The sequence below is a fragment of the Pleurodeles waltl genome, chromosome 5, assembly GCF_031143425.1.
Source record: "Pleurodeles waltl isolate 20211129_DDA chromosome 5, aPleWal1.hap1.20221129, whole genome shotgun sequence".
In the NCBI taxonomy this organism is placed as follows: domain Eukaryota; kingdom Metazoa; phylum Chordata; class Amphibia; order Caudata; family Salamandridae; genus Pleurodeles; species Pleurodeles waltl.
Window position 1 is genome coordinate 408,686,960 of NC_090444.1, and position 19,700 is coordinate 408,706,659.

Sequence of the window (19,700 nt, forward strand, 5' to 3'; positions counted from 1 at the left end):
ATACATTTGTCAGGGAGGTTATTGAAGTTGGCAATATAGATTCTCACAAAACATCCTACAGAGTAATGGCTAATGTATGCAAAATGACTCAAGATGTGGCCACATTTCTAAAAGCTAAGTACTCTACTTTATCTTTGCTGATCAGCAAATTGATCAGTCATAACCTTGGTTCTTAACCTTTTGACCTATGGGGACCCGCTACTTGATCATTGCCGGGGCATGGGGACCCTCAATGCATCATTATTGGAATCCAGGGACCTTCACTGAGTTTTTATTGGAATCCAGGAAATCCGGCATAAGCAATTTCAACGATCTGAACTGCAAAACATTACCAACTTAATTTTTATCCTCCAATTTCAAATTCCTTCAGATCAACACATATTCATTGATATGTTCTTTATTAATCTGTTAATATTGAATTTTCTAAGCAGTCGCAGACCCTCTGAGTTGGCGTCCCAGACCCACTGGGCTTCCCGGACCACAGGTTAAGGACTATTGATTTACAGTGGAAATCTAGGGGGATAGACAGTTAGCCTATGTATGAATAACCACATTTTACTCAACAGCAGAGATTCCTAATGCCTCTGGAAACTATTGTGTGCCTCTGCATGGAGAGAGGAGTGCAAAGTAGTAGCCTAGTCAATGCGTTTTATACCATATTGTACCATACTACAAAGAACTAGCATTTTTGCCTAAATGAGATATTTAAAAAAAAAACTTCTTTAACTTAAAAAAACTTGGCAGATAAGCATTTGTAACACCAAGGCACAGACATCCTGATGATTTAATTTGCTATGACACTTGGATTTTCCCAAAATTACATTCATAGTAATAGCTATTTAAGCATAGAAAACGACTTCCAATTTACTGCTTAAATCAGAGAAAACTTCTCTGGGTTCATCTCAAAACGTTTTTATTACAATATAAATTCACAGTATATTTCATGGTGTTTTGATCTGCTAACTTCAAAGCATTAACCAAAGAGATAATTACCACCCACAATTGCTACAGGTGTTGTAAATTATACCCTTTAACTATTGTGTAATCCTGAACATTCACTAAAATTGCCAGTATGATGCTCCTTGAAATGTTTCATTCAATAAATGTATGTCCTTGATGATTCTCTTAAGTCTTAATTTTAAGGCAATAGATATTTGAATGGGATCAAAGTAGCACTGAATACCTTATCTCTTTACGGTCGATTGGCCAGGGATGCATTTTAGCTCTTTGTTTGTGCGGCTCCTGTGATCCTGCAAGAAAAAAATATTTGTGCTGTGCAAGCACTTGCAGGAATACTGCCTAATTATTATGTATGAATCAGGATGCATTTTGTGAATCTCGAAATGGAGAACTGCAGGAACAGCAGACCTCCTTCTCCACATTCCCTTTTTTTAACATTTGGCAATTATGTGACGTTTTCCGATTATGGGACTGTAAGGGGAACACAACTCAAGAACAGAGCAGGTGAGATGCAGAGACGTGATAAAAGACATGTTAGACACGTGCCAGAGAAGAAACAGAGGAGATAACATTTAGAGGGAATGAGTCCATCAACGAACAGGAGAGAGAAGGCTATTCCATCAGAGGGCAGCCAAGGAAATGAGTTGCACGCAAGACAACTAAGGAGATGGGAGAATGGGAGCCCAGTCCGGGAGTCTAATGAGTCAGAAGAACCGTGGTTGTCCACACGCGGTCCGAGGATGAACTGTGTAAGCCAGTTAAGCAAAGAGCTCGAGGAGAGGAGTGAAAGAGGGTATTTTTTAAAAGAAAGGTCGTTTACTTTATGGTTGAAATTGGAACAAGATGAATTATGTTAAGCATAAAGAAATTCGAAGAGTAGGTGCAGGTATTGAAACTTAACAACAGTAAATGAACTCAGAAAGAGTTAGAGAAGATTAGAAAAGGAAGAAAGGAAATACAGAAAGAAACAGGTGAATAATAAACCATTAACCCACTATAAAGGCTCATCTGTATTTTTGGGTGCATGTTCTCCGAAGAGGACGGCATAATTCCTGATGTCCACAGAAAAAACATAGAGTGCAACCCAACCTTGGTCAGCAGAAAATCTACAAATGAAGGCGAAAAAGGGAAATGTTGAGAGCTGACAGAACTTTACGGGAGCCCATAAGGAAATTCCTCTTTTTGCATGATCAAACCCAAAGGTTTGGACTGGTGCTGTTGTTTTTTTAACTCTAGAAGAGCACTGAGGCCTGCTAACCAGATATCAGTCCAATGCTCTGGCATGTTAACTTACTTATAGGTCCCTAGGAAATGGTACCAGGGTACCCAGGGCCTGTATGTTAAAGTAACCTTTATGGGCTGCAGAACTTATTGTGCCATCCTGAGTGTGACAAAGTAAAACATGTCTCCCAGCCTGCCACTGCAGGCTGGTAGAACAATGTTACTCAAACAGGGAAATAACCAATGTAGAGAAAAACTACTATGAAAGCTACTAGGATAGCCATGAAGATACCATCATCTTCACGTACCAATACTATGATCTAAAATGATACTAACTATATATAACTGACCAGTTATATGTTTATGATATCAGGCTACTACATTTAGGTACTCAGTTGCAAATAAAGTGATCCTATTGCATAATTAATACAAACTTATTTTACAAATATAAATGTTTTATTATTCAATAATAGTACAATCATAAAAAATATATACATTAAATCAAAAAAATAAGAAAAACATACATACAAAGCACCTAAATCAAACATACCACATATACACTGGATTATACAAATAAGAAAATGTGTCTTATTTACAAGTGAAACAACACATAAAGGGACTAATCCAAATGATAAGATTAAGACAATTTAGAATGATAAGAGTATACAGATATAGATTATTCTAGTATATTAGTATTAATAATCTAATACACAGCCAAGGAAACAATATGGACATGGTTCTATCCAAGTGGTACCGTAGGGACCGAAGGCCTACGCGCGTTTCGGTGTTATAGGGTATAGTGAACAACCTTCCTCAGGGCCGTTCCCAGTGGTACTAGTATATGATACTCTAATCTTGGCAGCCAAATCTTCTGGTCAGATTAATTATAGGTTTGTAGTGTTCTTTCTGATGATGTAGTCAAGGAATCTTACTTGGAGAGTCTTGTCTAACGTTTTTATAGGACATTAATTCTTCTGGCCATTGCTGCTTCACTGCAGGGCATGATGCTACCTAAGTATTGGCTGATGTCTGTTACTGAATTAAGGTCCAGATGAGCCCCTGTATGTATATATGGATCCTCAGAATCTTGCCGATACACCAAATAGATTCGGAAGGTGGGAGCCTGGATGCAATAGTTTAAACGGTCTCGGCGTTCGCTCTTCCCGCGTCTGCTGAGACCGTTTAAACTATTGCAACCAGGCTCCCACCTTCCGAATCTATTTGGTGTATCGGCAAGATTCTGAGGATCCATATATACATACAGGGGCTCATCTGGACCTTAATTCAGTAACAGACATCAGCCAATACTTAGGTAGCATCATGCCCTGCAGTGAAGCAGCAATGGCCAGAAGAATTAATGTCCTATAAAAACGTTAGACAAGACTCTCCAAGTAAGATTCCTTGACTACATCATCAAAAAGAACACTACAAACCTATAATTAATCTGACCAGAAGATTTGGCTGCCAAGATTAGAGTATCATATACTAGTACCACTGGGAACGGCCCTGAGGAAGGTTGTTCACTATACCCTATAACACCGAAACACGCGTAGGCCTTCGGTCTCTACGGTACCACTTGGATAGAACCATGTCCATATTGTTTCCTTGGCTGTGTATTAGATTATTAATACTAATATACAAGAATAATCTATATCTGTATACTCTTATCATTCTAAATTGTCTTAATCTTATCATTTGGATTAGTCCCTTGATGTGTTGTTTCACTTGTAAATAAGACACGTTTTCTTATTTGTATAATCCAGTGTATATGTGGTATGTTTGATTTAGGTGCTTTGTATATATGTTTTTCTTATTTTTTTGATTTAATGTATATATTTTTTATGATTGTACTATTATTGAATAACAAAACATTTATATTTGTAAAATAAGTTTGTATTAATTATGCAATAGGATCACTTTATTTGCAACTGAGTACCTAAATGTAGTAGCCTGATATCATAAACATATAACTGGTCAGTTATATATAGTTAGTATCATTTTAGATCATAGTATTGGTACGTGAAGATGATGGTATCTTCATGGCTATCCTAGTAGCTTTCATAGTAGTTTTTCTCTACATTGGTAGTACAATGTTAAACTGCTTACTCTGCTTTGCCATTTAAACTAATGACAAATTCCAGAACTCCCTTTTTAATATATAAGCGTATGTCACCCTTAAGGGTGACATATCGAGCCAAAAGGCAGTGTTCTATTTATTAAAATGTTGGACATGTATATTTATATGTCCTCACAGTAAAAACCCCAAATGGATGTTTTTAATGTGGAAAGGCTAATAGACCATGAGCAAGTACAAAGTTCCATGCTAACAGCTCAGCTGTGCTAACTTCTGAATAGAGCTAGTAAAGTTGCTACCTTGAGGTATCAAAATAAGTGTTACAATAAACCCAACTTGATGACCAAGTCAAACTTAATGTAACATTTGAGTAAAATGGAAGTTTAGAAAGCTGTCATTCTGTTGCCCAAGTTTTCCAGTGGTTATTTGCAGATTCTGGCCTTAAGACAGCCTTCTGATCTCCTGGGTGATGTGTGACTGACTACCAGGAAGGGAGCAATAGAGGCTTGCCATTAGAAGAGGTGTTAGCTCTCCCTGGCAGGAAGCCCCACAGGGTGTAATCCCAGAAGGCAAGCTTCAGAGGGTAAGCAGCCCTTTGAGGAAAAATGGTGGACACACGCAAGCAGGGTTGCTGTTTTGTTCTGGTAGACACGTTGGCATCGGGACAAAGAGGGAAAACAGTTACCAAACTGCTTTTCCTGTGGGCACGTAGCTCTCATGTAGCCATACAAGGCTCCATGCACCGAGAGGGGTTCTGCCATCTTAGGAGTGGGCAGAATATTGCATTCTGGGTTAGCTAGATACCACACTTGGCAGGAAGTCATCATTCGGCAGGAGGGGACCTGGTAGCCCAAGGGCAAATTGTGGGCACAAAAGTGGCACCCCTCATGCCCAGACTTCAAGTCATGTCTGTACTAAAGATAGGTCCTAAGAATGACTGCCCTGCTGTTCCCTGGACCTGGAAAAGAGAGGATGCATCAAAGACTGGATAGCACCTGCTGCTCATGTGGGAGCAAAGAGGAGACTGTGTCTGTGGTGAATTTTCTAGAGGAAAAGACATCCCTGTCGCCGGACTGAAGAGTTGAGCTCCAAAAGTCAGTTGGGCGACTTCCTTTTACAGCACCAGGGCCACAAAAGCTGAAGAAGCCACCTTGGCAAAGTTCTTAGTCACAAAAGCTTGTTTGAAAGTGACTACTGGAGTGCATCCCAGGAACCTGAACCCTGACACTCAAAAGTTGCATCTGAGTCATGAAAGTGCAGTTTGGTCACCCAAGGTGGACACTAGCCTCAGTTAAACCATGTTCGTGGACTGAGGGGCTGCCCCAGGAATAACCCTTTTGACCAGGTCAGTATCCTTAGCATCTTCAGCAACCTGTATCCTTTGCTTGAGGACAGCTCCATTGATGCCCATGGTAGTTTGCCCATAGGGCCAGGAACTGTCCTGGAGACTGCTCTGACTGCAAGGTAACTGTCCTGCTAAGCCATACTACCCCCCTTGACTTGCTCCCGACCTGTGTTGGTCACCCAAAGCAGGTGAAAATAACTTTATAAAAAGTTTTGAAAAGTTTTCAAATTCACTGCTAAACGTGGTAGTTTCCAATTCTTGTTTGCATTATGAGTGAAAAACAGTGGTTTACAATTAACTTAAAAATTCATATCTCCCGAACGGTCTGGTGGATTTTGTTGTCTAAAAATTCCTACAATTATGATCTATTATTATAAATGAGTGTTGGATTTCTTTTGTGTTGTGTTTCTTATTCAATTGTTTTGGCACATCTAAATGTTTTGCACTTGTTCCTTTCTTAAAGCCCGATTGCTTGAAGCCACAATTACCCAGAGTTGAGCTAACGTTTTACAAATGGACCCAATACAGTTTTGTGAGCTCATTACACAGTGAGGTCACACTACCATACCATATAACATACAACATTTCCTCACGGAACTTAATTGTTTTTAATTGTAATTGGAAGGCAAATGATAGAACAAGTACAAATAAATGAATCAGACCTGAAGGCCTCTTCTGTCTACTCACAAGGACAAAGCAGCCAATACCAATAAAAAGTACACTTTACAAAGGAGAAAGTGGGAAGGTGGCAGTCATTCATGGGACTCCTGCAGTTCTTTATTTGTGCCAGTGCTAGCAGGTGCTCAGCACCGGCACTTAATTCTTAATACTGGCACTTATTTATGACAGTTCACCATATGGTGTTGCTATCTGTCAATTTCTTAGCACAGCAGCAGATTGTTTATGAATTCAATATACTTAAAAAAGACAATACCAGAGCCACTGCCCTTCTTACAGAAGTAGGTAACCTAGAATAGTCCTAGTTGTCACACTTGTAGGCGTGTAATGGTTAGTTGGTAGCATTTTACTGCCATTTGAAAGCAATGGCGGGGCAGAGAGTGGTGCACGCTACAATGGTGGCCTGAGATGTCTTGGGCCCTGGCACTTATTCTTTATTTTTTGGTACAAATTAAGCATTGGACCACTGCTGATTACCCTCCTTGTTCTAGAGCACTGATACTGCCACAGGTGGCCACATTAAAGTGCGATATTTTCAGGTGAGAAAAGGTGTGTTGCGTGGAACAGCATACGGGACTGCTATATATTAGTCTATATTGAATACGACTCCACTGCAACAATTTCACTCCAACCACTAATGTGTTTTTCAAGAGTACCTTGTCTAGGTCATTAACCCTACTCTCAGCCATAAGTGGTCTGTGGTTTAACCTCTGGCCAGATTTGCTTTGGGTCCGGGCTTAGCCTTCCCATATGAGTCGTCTTATAGAGGTCATTGTGTAACAGCTTCAGCCTTCCCCTGGGCGCACGTTTCCTCCATGTTTTTTTTGTATCTCAGCTAAGTCACACCAGCTCTGTGGGACACGTCCCTACTTCTTGCAGAGGTCAAGCAGGTGCACGAGCTCTGTTTTTGCATCTCTATCGTGCCACGTACTGTTTATCCATCATCTTGTCTGTGCATGCATTGTCAGGCAGATCACAAACCACAGGCTCTTTATAACCTGTCTTTCATCTTCTAAGCATGATCTCCATGCCCTGGGATGCAAGGTTCACACATCACGCCCCTGCGCTTCACTGGTGTAAAAGATATGTAGAGGGCAGAGCAACCATCTGCTTGTGGATCAACAAAAGCTAAAAGTAATGAGTATTGTGTGTATTCTGGCAATAGTTCGTCTTTCTTCCAACTGTGAAGCATAACAAGATCTAGCAGCGACGATTTAAGAAACTGATGAGAACAGCATCACGGCTTGATGTGTGCTCTTGACACAGCTGGTTTCTCCTCCAGTGAAACATTCTCTTCCCTACCCTGTGGCATCCAAGAGTTTCATCTCAAGCTGCAACGACAGACGCATAGCCCCACTAGAGGGTGGAGCACATAGCAAGGAAGGCAATATGTCACACTTTGTTTCACTGAAAATCATAATTTTCGTTCAAACATTGGACAAAATCTGCCTTTAAAAATAATGCACAGAAACCGATACTATGCTGATCCGAAGCCTCTCCTCTGCTTCTGCCGACATACTCACCTGGTCCGAAATCACCTCCTTTCATCTAGGATTCAGTCCCCCATTTAGCAAGACTCAAGAAAAGCTGATTTGTCCGGATAATATGGGGGGGGGGGGCTATCCTGATAGGCGGGTGGGGGGGGGTTATTTGGCTTGGAGGCAGTGTGCATGGGGGCTTGGAGGTAGTGTGCATGGGTGACGTCAGTTCCTGTGCATTTCACAGTGTTGAAAGGTGGGTGAGAAATAAGAAACAGAAGTAAGAAATCAGCAAAACAGCTCACAGAAGTGGTTAGGAAAGCCGGATTCCGAACCAACCACAGCACTGAAACCGCCCTCATCTCAGTCACAGACGACATCAGAACCCTGATGGACAACGGTGAAACAGTCGCCCTCATTCTTCTCGACCTCTCGGCTGCCTTTGACACCGTCTGTCACCGCACCCTAATCACCCGCCTCCGCTCCACCGGGATCCAAGGCCAGGCCCTGGACTGGATCGCCTCCTTCCTCGCAAACCGTTCCCAAAGAGTTTACCTCCCTCCGTTTCGCTCAGAACCCACCGAGATCATCTGCGGCGTACCTCAAGGCTCATCGCTCAGCCCGACACTCTTCAATGTCTACATGAGCCCCCTCGCCAACATCATACGCAAGCACGACATCATCATCACCTCCTACGCCGACGACACCCAACTTATACTCTCCCTCACCAAGGACCCCGCCAGCGCCAAGACCAACCTACAAGAGGGTATGAAGGACGTCGCAGATTGGATGAGGCTCAGCCGCCTAAAGCTGAACTCTGAAAAAACGGAAGTCCTCATCCTCGGCAACACCCCGTCCGCCTGGGACGACTCTTGGTGGCCCACGGCCCTCGGCACCGCACCGACCCCCACAGACCACGCCCGCAACCTCGGCTTCATCTTGGACCCTCTTCTCACCATGACCAAGCAAGTCAACGCCGTGTCCTCCGCCTGCTTTCTCACCCTCTGCATGCTCTGCAAGATCTTCCGCTGGATCCCCGCCGACACCAGAAAAAACGTGACCCACGCCCTCGTCACGAGCCGCCTGGACTACGGCAACACCCTCTACGCCGGGACCACAGCCAAACTCCAAAATCGCCTGCAACGCATTCAAAACGCCTCGGCCCGCCTCATCCTCGATGTACCCCGCAGCAGCCACATCTCCGCACACCTGAGACACCTGCATTGGCTCCCAGTCAGCAAAAGGATCACCTTCCGACTTCTCACCCACGCACACAAAGCCCTCCACGACAAGGGACCGGAATACCTCAACAGACGCCTCAGCTTCTACGTCCCCACCCGCCTCCTCCGCTCCTCTGGCCTCGCACTCGCTGCTGTCCCTCGCATCCGCCGCTCCACGGCGGGTGGGAGATCTTTCTCCTTCCTGGCGGCCAAGACCTGGAACTCCCTCCCCACCAGCCTCAGGACCACCCAGGACCACTCCGCTTTCCGGAGACTCCTAAAGACCTGGCTGTTCGAGCAGCGATAACCCCCCCCTTTTCCCCTAGCGCCTTGAGACCCACACGGGTGAGTAGCGCGCTTTATAAATGTTAATGATTTATGATTTATGACATGGGTGGAACCAGGTGACTTTACCAAATCACATGGAAGGGCAAAGCTCAAGCAAAAGACTTTTCTCATATCTGATGTCAGACAAGGTGGTAAAACTGATGTGAAACAGAGGGGGAGATGCGCTGTTGGTGGATGTGCATTTTATGTATACACGATTAACAAAATGCGAAAAAGAAGTCTTCAAAGACAGCAAGGTTACCTTTCTGTAGGTACCATGACACATTATAATCAGGCCACGATGAAAATAAACTATGTCCTTCTTCAATAAGTCCCTTCGCCGACTATCTGTTAAAGGCAAGATCCAGTTTCAAATCTCCAGCCTGGCCTTCAAGTGCTGCCAACCTGCCTGACTTCAAACGTGCTGCGTTGTATGACCAACAGCACACTGAGATAGGATGGCAGCCATCTTTTAGGTATCTTTGACTTTTGATGGTGGAAACATAGTAACAAAGCATTGGAAGGGGTGCTCCTCTTTCATCATGCAAGGGACCTTTCAGTCCCAAAGGAACTCTATTACGTCACTGGCATAGGGAAACCTGAGGGGTCCCGCAAAGAATTGTGAGGGGGGCACCTCATAATACTCATACCGTTAAGCTGAGAAGCTGAGGGGGGCCCACTTTATGTCTAAACTACGGTGATCCCCCAGCACTGCGGGACTGTTGGAGTGTCTGTTACACCCTTATATTACGTTATGATACCTCAGTTGGTCAATGTGATCACTGTATATGTCTTTGTGCTTAACTAGATGGTCACATGATTGAATCCAGCTGGCTGCAGTGGGTATTACAGACGTGTATTTATAGTGCTCCGAGGTCCCAGGCTGCGGCTGAAAGGACTGTAAATATGTAACTCGTTATTTTAAAATTACACACTATTTTAGATTGACTGCCGCAAATTGTGCAAAGAGATTACCATTTATTAAAACAAGTGCTTCAATTTATATTATAGTAAGAGGCAGTCAGACTGCACGTACTTCAAACCCTTTTTATGAGTTTCAGTTCAGAAGGAGGCAACCCAGATCTCAGCTGGTAACAACCTTATCTTACCTCTCAAAACAACACATCATTTTCACCATGAAACATCAAATGAGTCCAACAATTAAAGCAATCTAGTGTCTCCCAGACAGCCTTTAGATTTCTGAATAACCAATTTCACATATTTGCATGTCTTTCAGGTAGGCTGACCAGGCGTCCCAGATTTGCCGGGACAGTCCCGGTTTTTCACGAGCTGTCCCAGCAGATTTCGGAAAATTTAGCTCATATGTCGGTTTTTAGGGAGCGTCGACTGAAAACAGAGGAAGGTACCTTTTTATCTTTTCCAAAGCAGGGATAGTTAACAGCTGTTAAAAGGAAAGAATTTAATTAAGATGCATGACTCTGGCATTATATTTTGTTTTTTTGTTTATTTTCCTAGTGCCTCTTCTATAACTCTGTGCTGATGAGCGCCTTGATTCTGTGCACTTCGCTGAAGTACAATTGTAGTCCTTCCTCTGTTTTTTGTAACATGTCCTGGTTTTGGGCTTTAAAATGATGGTCACCCTAGTTTCAGGTAGCAATCGCCCTAGCGTGACGGTTTGTGCTTGTCTAGCTCCTTTGTCTTCACAGTACAGGAGGTCTCCTCCTTGCCCTTGCAGCAAGAGGCACCTCAAGGTCAGCATGGTTCAAGAACGGTTGTTTTTAACAAAAATTAAAGGAACAGTTTTTGTAAATGTAAAAAAAGAATGGGACCGTTGTTTCCAATAGATCCCGCCCACTTCAACCACTGATTGAAGACTGGAAGACTGATTGGAAGACACTATACGTGATAAGTATACAAGTGTGTAATCCAGTTAGCCGTATCTAGTGCATTAGGGAGGTGGGAGAGGAGGAGGAGGAAGAAAAGGGATGGGTCAGAACAGGGATCGGCCGGGGCACGAACAAGAATGAAGGTGAAGGCGACGGTGAATATGGTATTGGAGAGTTTATAATGCAACAAGGTATTGGTTAAGAGGTAAGTCTTAAGTTCCTTCCAGAAGTGGAGAAGGGGCGTGGTCTGCTGGATTTGAATTGGGATGCCATTCCACACTCTAGGTGTGAATCAGGAGCAGTTCTGGTGTCTCATGCTCTTCTTTTGACATTTCGTAACGTGCAGTCTGGTGTGAATGTTTTACCGGAGCTCCTGATCCTGGTTTGGTGCAGCATTAATGTTCATGGTCTGAGTCCTCCATTTACATGTTAAAAAAAAGAGACCTATAGCTCAAATTGATAAGATCTGGAATTCACTCCTGTTGACAATCGCGTCCCTGCTTCCTTTTACTCTTTTAGTCACTAGATAATGGCGTTCTTGTTTTAAAGCATCTCTGGGGTAACATTAGTGCTTAGTGACGTCTACCAATGTACTTTTCACTCACTCATTTCGAACCATAAGCCAGGGGTGTTAGGGACAACTCAGTTGGTGTTCGCTTCTAGAGCTGCAGGATCACTGCCGGGGAACTGACCTCACCCACTTGGTGACCGAGGCCTCCTATATTTACTTCTATCCATTGCCTCAGTTCCTGACAGTCCTTCTGTAGGAGTCCTGCATCACCACACATCTCCAGATCTGTGCCCTTTTAGGCCTCCTGCGTCACCCTTATCTGTGCCATTCCAGGAACACAGATTTAGCAACAGCCTGCATCAAACATCTTGCTTATTTTACTGCCTGTGCCATACCACAGGTTCTTGGCATGATCTTATGTTTTTGCCATACCTGTTCTGACTGGTTTGTACCTATTGTGCAACTCTTCAGCTGTACTCTGGGGTGGTCTAAAATGAATCTTCCCTATTCAAACAAGGTCTATGAAATATAATTTTTGGGTCAGAATTATTTTAACTGCCCTTATTCATCTGTAAATATCTCCCCTTGTATTCTTTTATGGTGTTTTCTCGTACTACCTGGTGCAAAAATTAAATAACCGAAAGGAGAGACTAAAGTGCTGTGGTGACGTTGGTAGTAAGGCGGGTGGCAGACAGGAAACAATGCCTGTGCGTCCTGAGCTCACACCCAGTTTCTCCCTCGGCCAGCAATTCTGTTTCTTTTAAGTGTTATGCAAAGCTTACTCTTAGTGCATTGTACTGGAAGCCCAGTCCGAAACAGTGTATGTGGTTATGTAACGTATTTACTTTTTTTTTGTAGTTCCTGCATAGAGCATGGTTTAGGCCCTCTAGTCAGCATCTCTATGTGGTTCAGAGCCAAGTGTTGGTCTTTGGCGCTTCACAAGTCCACCCTGTTTGGGACCAATTATTTATTTGTGGATATATTTAGGTTTTTGAAAGGCATTGCAACATGCAAAATGGCACCTCATTGTGCAATGCAGTTGGTGGCAACACCTGTTTGTAATCTGCCAGTCACAAAAAAAACATTGAAGGTTAACGTGCCTTCTGAAGAGCACTGATTGCAACACATGGCCATTTTCTTTTTCTAAGGTTGCCAAACACAATTTACAGTTTCTTTTGTTCTTCATAAATGGCCTAATTATCAGAGTTTTACAAACTGAGAACACGATTTCTCTCTCTAGATCATGGATACTCAAAGTAGGGCCCAGGGGCCGCATGCGGCCCACTTAACCTTTACATGCAGCCCCCTGGACAACAGGAGTACAGGGTTGCTCTTCACTCGATCTAGTAAATAAAGAGGCAATTATTTATTTCAAGGTTAACTGACGTTAAGGAAAGGAAGTAACCAGGGAGTCCTGAGCTTCACTTTAGAAGCAACTTCATTTTTAAAGACATCTTGCAAGGAAAGTGTACAAATGTAACAGTCACTTTAAAATTCAAAAAGTGTTTTAAGTTAACAGTAGTCCATTTCACCTAAGTATAACTTATTGTATCAGTGCAATGAGAAGTATTAATTTAAATGTGATAGTTTTCAAACAAGAATTTAGAAGTATACATTTTCGCTTCTACCCTGACAAATACACCAATAGTGAATTAAACAAGCAAGTCAGATGCTATGTGCACCTTTTGAGTGGCCTCGGTTCCTATTAAAGATGAACAACATTATAGTTTATTAACTCAAACACAGAAGAAGATTTGTAAGGTGCAGACTCTGAACCTAAAATTAAGCAATTGCTTAGGATCACACAATTTGGAAAAGTGGGGAAGCTAAGATTAAGCCCAGGTTTTTTAGTTTCATATTGCCCAATTAAGCCAACAGATTTGTGCATCCTTCGCTTCGCCTACCAATACTTAACCACCAGTCCTCCCAATCCCCTCGCCCGACCGCCATTCCGCTGCATTGATGCGGCCCTCGGTCACATCACAGACCAAACTTTTTGGCCCCTGGGAAAATGTTTTCGAGTACCCATGCTCTAGATCATCTTGTGAAGGTTCTCCTGATAGGCTGATGCTAGAGGCAAGGAAAGTAGTGCAGATCGGTGCTGCCTCTGACTTCTGCCCCCACCCCTGACATAACTTTGACAAAATAAATTACTGAATGTCTTTTCAGGGAGGTATTTGGAGCCGAGTGTGATGGCAGAAAAAGCATACTGCAGAACCCCAACCTCTCTGAAATCTGCAAGCTGCTACTTCAACACACTCCAGCACACACTGAGTATGCATTGTTTGCTGCTATCTTTCCAGGTGTCAGCACTTGCAGTGGGAAGCAGTGAGGGGAATTCGTCAGTGTCAACCTCGTTTCTGGCATAGAGCATACATGCCAACATCTGGAAACAGGAAAGAGGGAGATTTTGAAAAAATAATCATGAGGATTTATTTTCCCCAATGTCTTGCATTGATAGGGGGCAATTGTAGACAGGAGAAAGTTAAATTAAAGCTTTTTTGACTTTAGAGGTTGGGAGTTCACCTCCTGAATAAGGTGTGTTCACATATGTGAAAAGGGCTGGATTTAGAATTCACAGGGGTGACACGCCAAGGCCATGTCTACACTAACCTGCAGGACTGGGCTGAAAAACAAAATCAGCCCTGGCAAAAACGTTCAAACCAGCTGGACACTACAAGAGGTCACTACTAGGTCATAGCAGCCCCAACTTCTCTGAAAGCAGCCCTGTGGCAGGCAGCCTACCAGTGAAATGTCAGCGGCACAATGGGCAGTTTGGTCCTGCTAACTGGGAGGGACTGTAAGTAAACGCCACAAGGACAGTGGTTTTAGGTCTTCTCCATGCCTCCTGCGTGGCAAAGTATACAGCAACTCATTCATCCATGAAGGAGGAAGGCGGGAGATGCCGCTGTTGGCTCACATCCGATCTGGATTTGTCTAGACAGCGCCCCCGCACCTGCCTAAACAGTGCTTAATTTGTAAATAAAAACATGTCGATGCCAAAGCCCTCCTCTTAAACATGCGACTGCTGCAATTAAATGTGCGAACACGGAATACTGACGCAGCGTGATCCTGAAGCCATCTCGGTCCTCTTCAATCCATTTAAAGCCACTCCCTGCCCCTTTAGCTCTCTCTTGCAGCTTTCTGCTTTCTCCCATTTTGACGCTTTTTCGTTTTTCTCTCCCTCTGTCATTCCCATATGTGTCTTTTGCTCGCAGCAAATGCTTGAGGTAGAAAAATAAGCACCTGCCCTCAAAAATAAGTGCTGGTGCTCCGCACCTGAAAACAAACAAGCACAAATTAAGTACTGCCCCTAAAGAGCTCTCGGTGCCTGAAGAACACTCCTTCTCAACAGTGCTTCATCTACTATGAACCTTGACTTTCAAGAGTACATGCACCAAAGTGTATGCGTTTCCTGGAGCTGTATATAAGTGCTAAAATGATTACCTTATTTAAAGGTGTTTATTGACCTTAGAAAGATGAACTGCTGAGTTAGCCCTGTGCCGATTCGGAACTGGGAGATGTCGGTCACAGACATATGTCAGCGAGCAGGGCCGGCTTTAGGACTGGTGGCACCCTGTGCAACAGTTTATTGTGGCGCCCCCCCAACCCATGACCTCCTCCTCGGTTTCACTCACTCCCACCCAACAAATGTGCCCCTCATCTCTCCACCACTCCTCTTTCACATACATTCATGTGTTTTAAAGCACTTGTCAAGGCTGACTTTACTAATCCACTCAGCTAGCCACATAAAACATAGGGGCATATTTAAGAGACCCTAGCGCCATTCTAACACCACATTCGAGTCATTTTTTACACTAATGAGGCGTTAGAAGGCCAAAAATGCAGTGCCTATTTACAAATTGTATGCAATGGTGGAATTGCATCGTTAGGGAGGACCCAAAAAATGGCACAAAGAAATCTGAAAGATTTCTTTTGCCATTTTTTCCGGCACTTTTAACGCCTGCTCAGAGCAGGCGTTAAAAGTAGGCATCTGTTGGTTACAATGGGCCTCTGGGTGCTTTGCAGGATTAGCATAAAAAAAATTTACGCTAATCCTGCAAAGCACCGGACTAGTGTCAAAAATTCAGACACTAGTCCCCTAACTACCGCCATGTTGCGCTATATTTTAAATACAGCACACACATGGTGGCGTTAGGGGAGTGCTAAGGGGCGCAAGAAAAGTGGTGCAGCACCGTGTGCAGCACCACTTTTTTCAAATATGCCCCTTAGGGGCATATTTAAGAGCCCCTAGTGCCATTCTAACGCCACACAATAGTGTAATTTCTTTTAAGCTAATGTGGCGTTAGAAGGTCAGAAATGCTGCCCCATATTTACAAAGTGCTGCAATGCATGCATTGCGCCACTTTGTAACCTTTTGCGCAACATTATGTCTGTGTCAGGCTTAATGTATACAAAGGGGACATCCCCCCATTAGGGGGGCGGGGCAAAAAAATGGTGCAAGAAAATCTAACAGATTTCTTTGCGTCATTTTTTTCCAGCACTTTTAATGCCTGCTCACAGGAGGCAATAAAAGGAGGCTTCCATTGGTTACAATGGGCCTCTGGGTGTTTTGCAGGATTAGCGTCAACATTTTTTATGCTAATCCCGCAAAGCACTGGTCTAGCATAAACAATTCTGACGTTAGTCCCCAAACTACTGCCATGGTGCGCAGTATTTTTAATATGATGCACACATGGTGGTGTTGGAGGGGTGCTAAAGGACGCAAGAAAAGTAGCGCACCACTGTGTGCAGCACCGCTTTTTTCAAATATGCCCCATAGGGCAGTGCTTAATTTGTAAATGAAAAGGTGCTGGTGCCCAAAGCGCTTCTCTTAAACATGCGGCTGCTGCAATTAAATGTGTGAACACGGAATACAGAGGCAGCATATTACTGAAGCCAACTCGGGCCTCTTCAATCCATTTACAGGCTCACCCTGCCCCTTCAGCTCACTCTTGCAGATTTCTGCTTTTTCCCATTGTGATGCTTTTTTGTTTTTCTCTTCCTCCGTCTTTCCCATATGTGTCTTTTTCTCGCAGTAAGTGCTTGAGGTAGAAAAATAAGCACCTGCTCAGAGCAGGCATTAAAAGGAGGCATCATTGGTTACAATGGGCCTCTGGATATATTGCAAGATTAGCATCAAAATTGACGCTAATCCTGCAAAGGGAAGAACTAGCGTAAAAAAATCTGATGCTAGTCCCCTAACTACCGCTATGGTGTACCATATTTTAAATATGATGCACCGATGGTGGCATTAGGGGGGCACTAAGAGGTGCAAGAAAAGTGGCGCTGAAGGGCCACTTTTCATAAATATGCCCCACAGTTCCGTTTTTTGCAGCAGGCATATTAACCCTCTATGCTACTTTATGTTGAGTCAAAGCTGCCATTAAGCAAAACTCCCATCTTTCTCTCTAGCAGGAACATTAATCACAAGAGGTATCTTTGACATTTTAATTGTTTCTTAAAGGCTGAACGCACAAATAACTCTTAAGTGGGTGCTTTTAAAGGTGCTTTTAAACACAGCGCCCCCCTGAGGTCGGCGCCCGGTGGGGTCGCACCGCTCGCACCGTCCAAAAGCCGGCCCTGTCAGCGAGTGCCTTACTGACAGAGCCATCTTGAGGTCATGTGACTGCGAATGTTTGAGGGCCTCGGAGCTCATATTACTGCACACAGAGGCGCTGGTAGTAGTCACCATAGAAGCTGTTAGTCGCGGGGAAGGGGCGTGGGAGGGGGAGGTGTCCTTAAACAATATTCCTATAATTAGTGGTTTAATTCGGCATAACTATCCTCTGTTCAATAACCAACAAATTATCAGACTTCGACCAGCATGATTTTGTTTTTATTTCACGATTTTCTTCTGATGTGCCAGGTATTTCTAAAGAAAACACTAATTAATGCCAACTAAATCCATTCTCTCGGTCTCTGCGTTTTAATTCCCTAGCTCCCTTCTCATTTAAAACTACAGGCCACTATAAATCACCTCTCACTGGGAGCAAATGTCTTAGGTTAAACATAGTTTAAGGTGATTTCTGTAGTCAACAACCAACCGCTGGGAACGCCCCCTCCCCCAGCGGTGACCGCAAGTTCACTCTAGGACTCGTTTTTATTTGTAATTATGATTAAAATATAGAATCTAATCGTAGCGCATTAACAGCACTCTGGAATTTAATTAGTGCTGTGTCGCCAACTGGGTACTGGCCACTGGAAGGCAAATACCAGAGAAGAACGGCGCTTTGTTTCTCAAAATGTTACCCTTGAATGTGGGCTTTTGCAATTCAGTGCGGAAAAATATTCAGAGAAACGCTCATGGAAAAACCATCTACGAAGATAGTGGATAAAAATATCACAATTTAATTACAAATATTCATTTACTCTTATTTTTGATCCGTTATGGACCATTTTAGACAATACACCCACAAAATACCACATCAGTGGGACTCCTCTTTTGGACGTCAATCAGTCATAGGCAGTTGCAGCCCATGGGGTGTCCTCGGGTACTCATGACACTACTCTTCATACCCTTAGTGACAGTGGTCATAAGGGCGGCAGCAGGGCAACCAAGAATCTTTTTTTCTTTCTACTGTTTCCATTCATGTCCTTGCCTCTTAGCAACAAATAAGATACTTTTTACGTGACAAGGGTTCAAAGGATTATGATGTCACATCTAGTGGGATTTCAGTAGATCGACTTCCATGACCACCATGGATAGCATGTGTGAATTTCAGAGAGCAACTCGACCCGCCTGTATCCTGCTGGCAATTAAAAATAAACGTACATCATGGAATCTCATGACAGTCTTCACCCTGCCCTTCGGAGGCATAAAATAATCTGCACGTGCTGATTGATTGAAGAAAAACAAAGCAAAAGGTGTCACAGAGTGGACTATGTAATGTACTGGCTACAGATCTCACAGGTGTTAGGGACATTTGTAGTCAGGAAGACTGGCTTCTATATGTTAATGTATTCAAAAACAAACATGCTCGCTATTTGTGCCATTGCTCAAGCAATCTTCTGTGCCACATATCTGTGCCATGGTTTTCATTACAAAATAATGTAGTGCAGCTGTTCTTTAATCACCGGTTCTGTTTGTGTGAGGGAAGCTTGCAGTTCTGATGCCAGTCACAACTCATTCTTTGCATGCAGCTTGCTGTGCTACTAGCCTGCTGTTCCTGTTCTGTGCGTTAGAGGAAAACCTGCGAGTTGCTGCTCTATGCAGGTGAGTTAAACTTACAGTTCTGCTGCCCAGTGTCGTATTTTTTATGCATGTCAAGAAAGAATGTGTGTGTGTCTGTGTATGTAAGCCAAACCTTGATAAATGTGGTGCAAGGAGGTTGGAGAGGAGGACGGTACGAGAGTAGAAAGTGTACCCAAGACCTATAAGTTAAATGTCAATAGAAACTGCAGCATATATTGTGCCACCACTAATGTGACAATGCAAAACATGACCGCAGGCCTGCCACTAGTAACCTTGTTGTGCAGGATTAAGCTTCAATTCAACCTATCAAAGTAACACCTTATGACCGGCCTAAACCTAACCATTAATTATTAATAAGTTACCCCTAAGAAAGCCTCACTTCATAATAAGGCAGGGTGCCTGGTGATTAAAGTGGGATGTGTAAAAGTTTAATGTAAAATATGTCCTTGCAGTGAAAAGCATCTAAAAGCTATTTTCACATTAGCATGGATAGCTGCTCCATAGGAAAGCATTAAAAGTTAATATCAAAATTAAATCTCTGCCCGGTAACCAGCTTAAAAGTTAATTATTGAACTTTTTAGAATATTTATTAAAAGTACAATTCATTGGTAAAATCAAATGTTACTCAATATTTGATAAAAGGCAGTTTAAAATGTCACCTTTTGTCTGTCTAAAGCCTTTAGAAGCCCATTTGCCTGAGTATCCAACCGTCACCCATTAGCTGAATGGCTCTCTGATTAGGTGAGAACTTGCTCCCAAAGCTGAAACAAAAGCCTTGGCTATGGGAAGGTGGTTTGTTCCTCTACAGTATGAACTTCTGGGCACTGCCCAGGAACTTAATTAT

The 19,700-nt window shown here is 43.2% G+C and overlaps 1 long non-coding RNA gene across 1 annotated transcript in view; it reads left to right on the forward strand.

Moving 5' to 3' along the window:
• LOC138295704 (uncharacterized) overlaps positions 1-18,858 on the forward strand; it is a 33,621-nt gene extending 14,763 nt beyond the window's left edge. The window contains exon 3 of the long non-coding RNA XR_011203669.1: positions 18,805-18,858. This is a non-coding gene — a long non-coding RNA (uncharacterized lncRNA). The remainder of the gene's footprint in view (positions 1-18,804) is intronic.
• Positions 18,859-19,700: the final 842 nt, after the last annotated feature.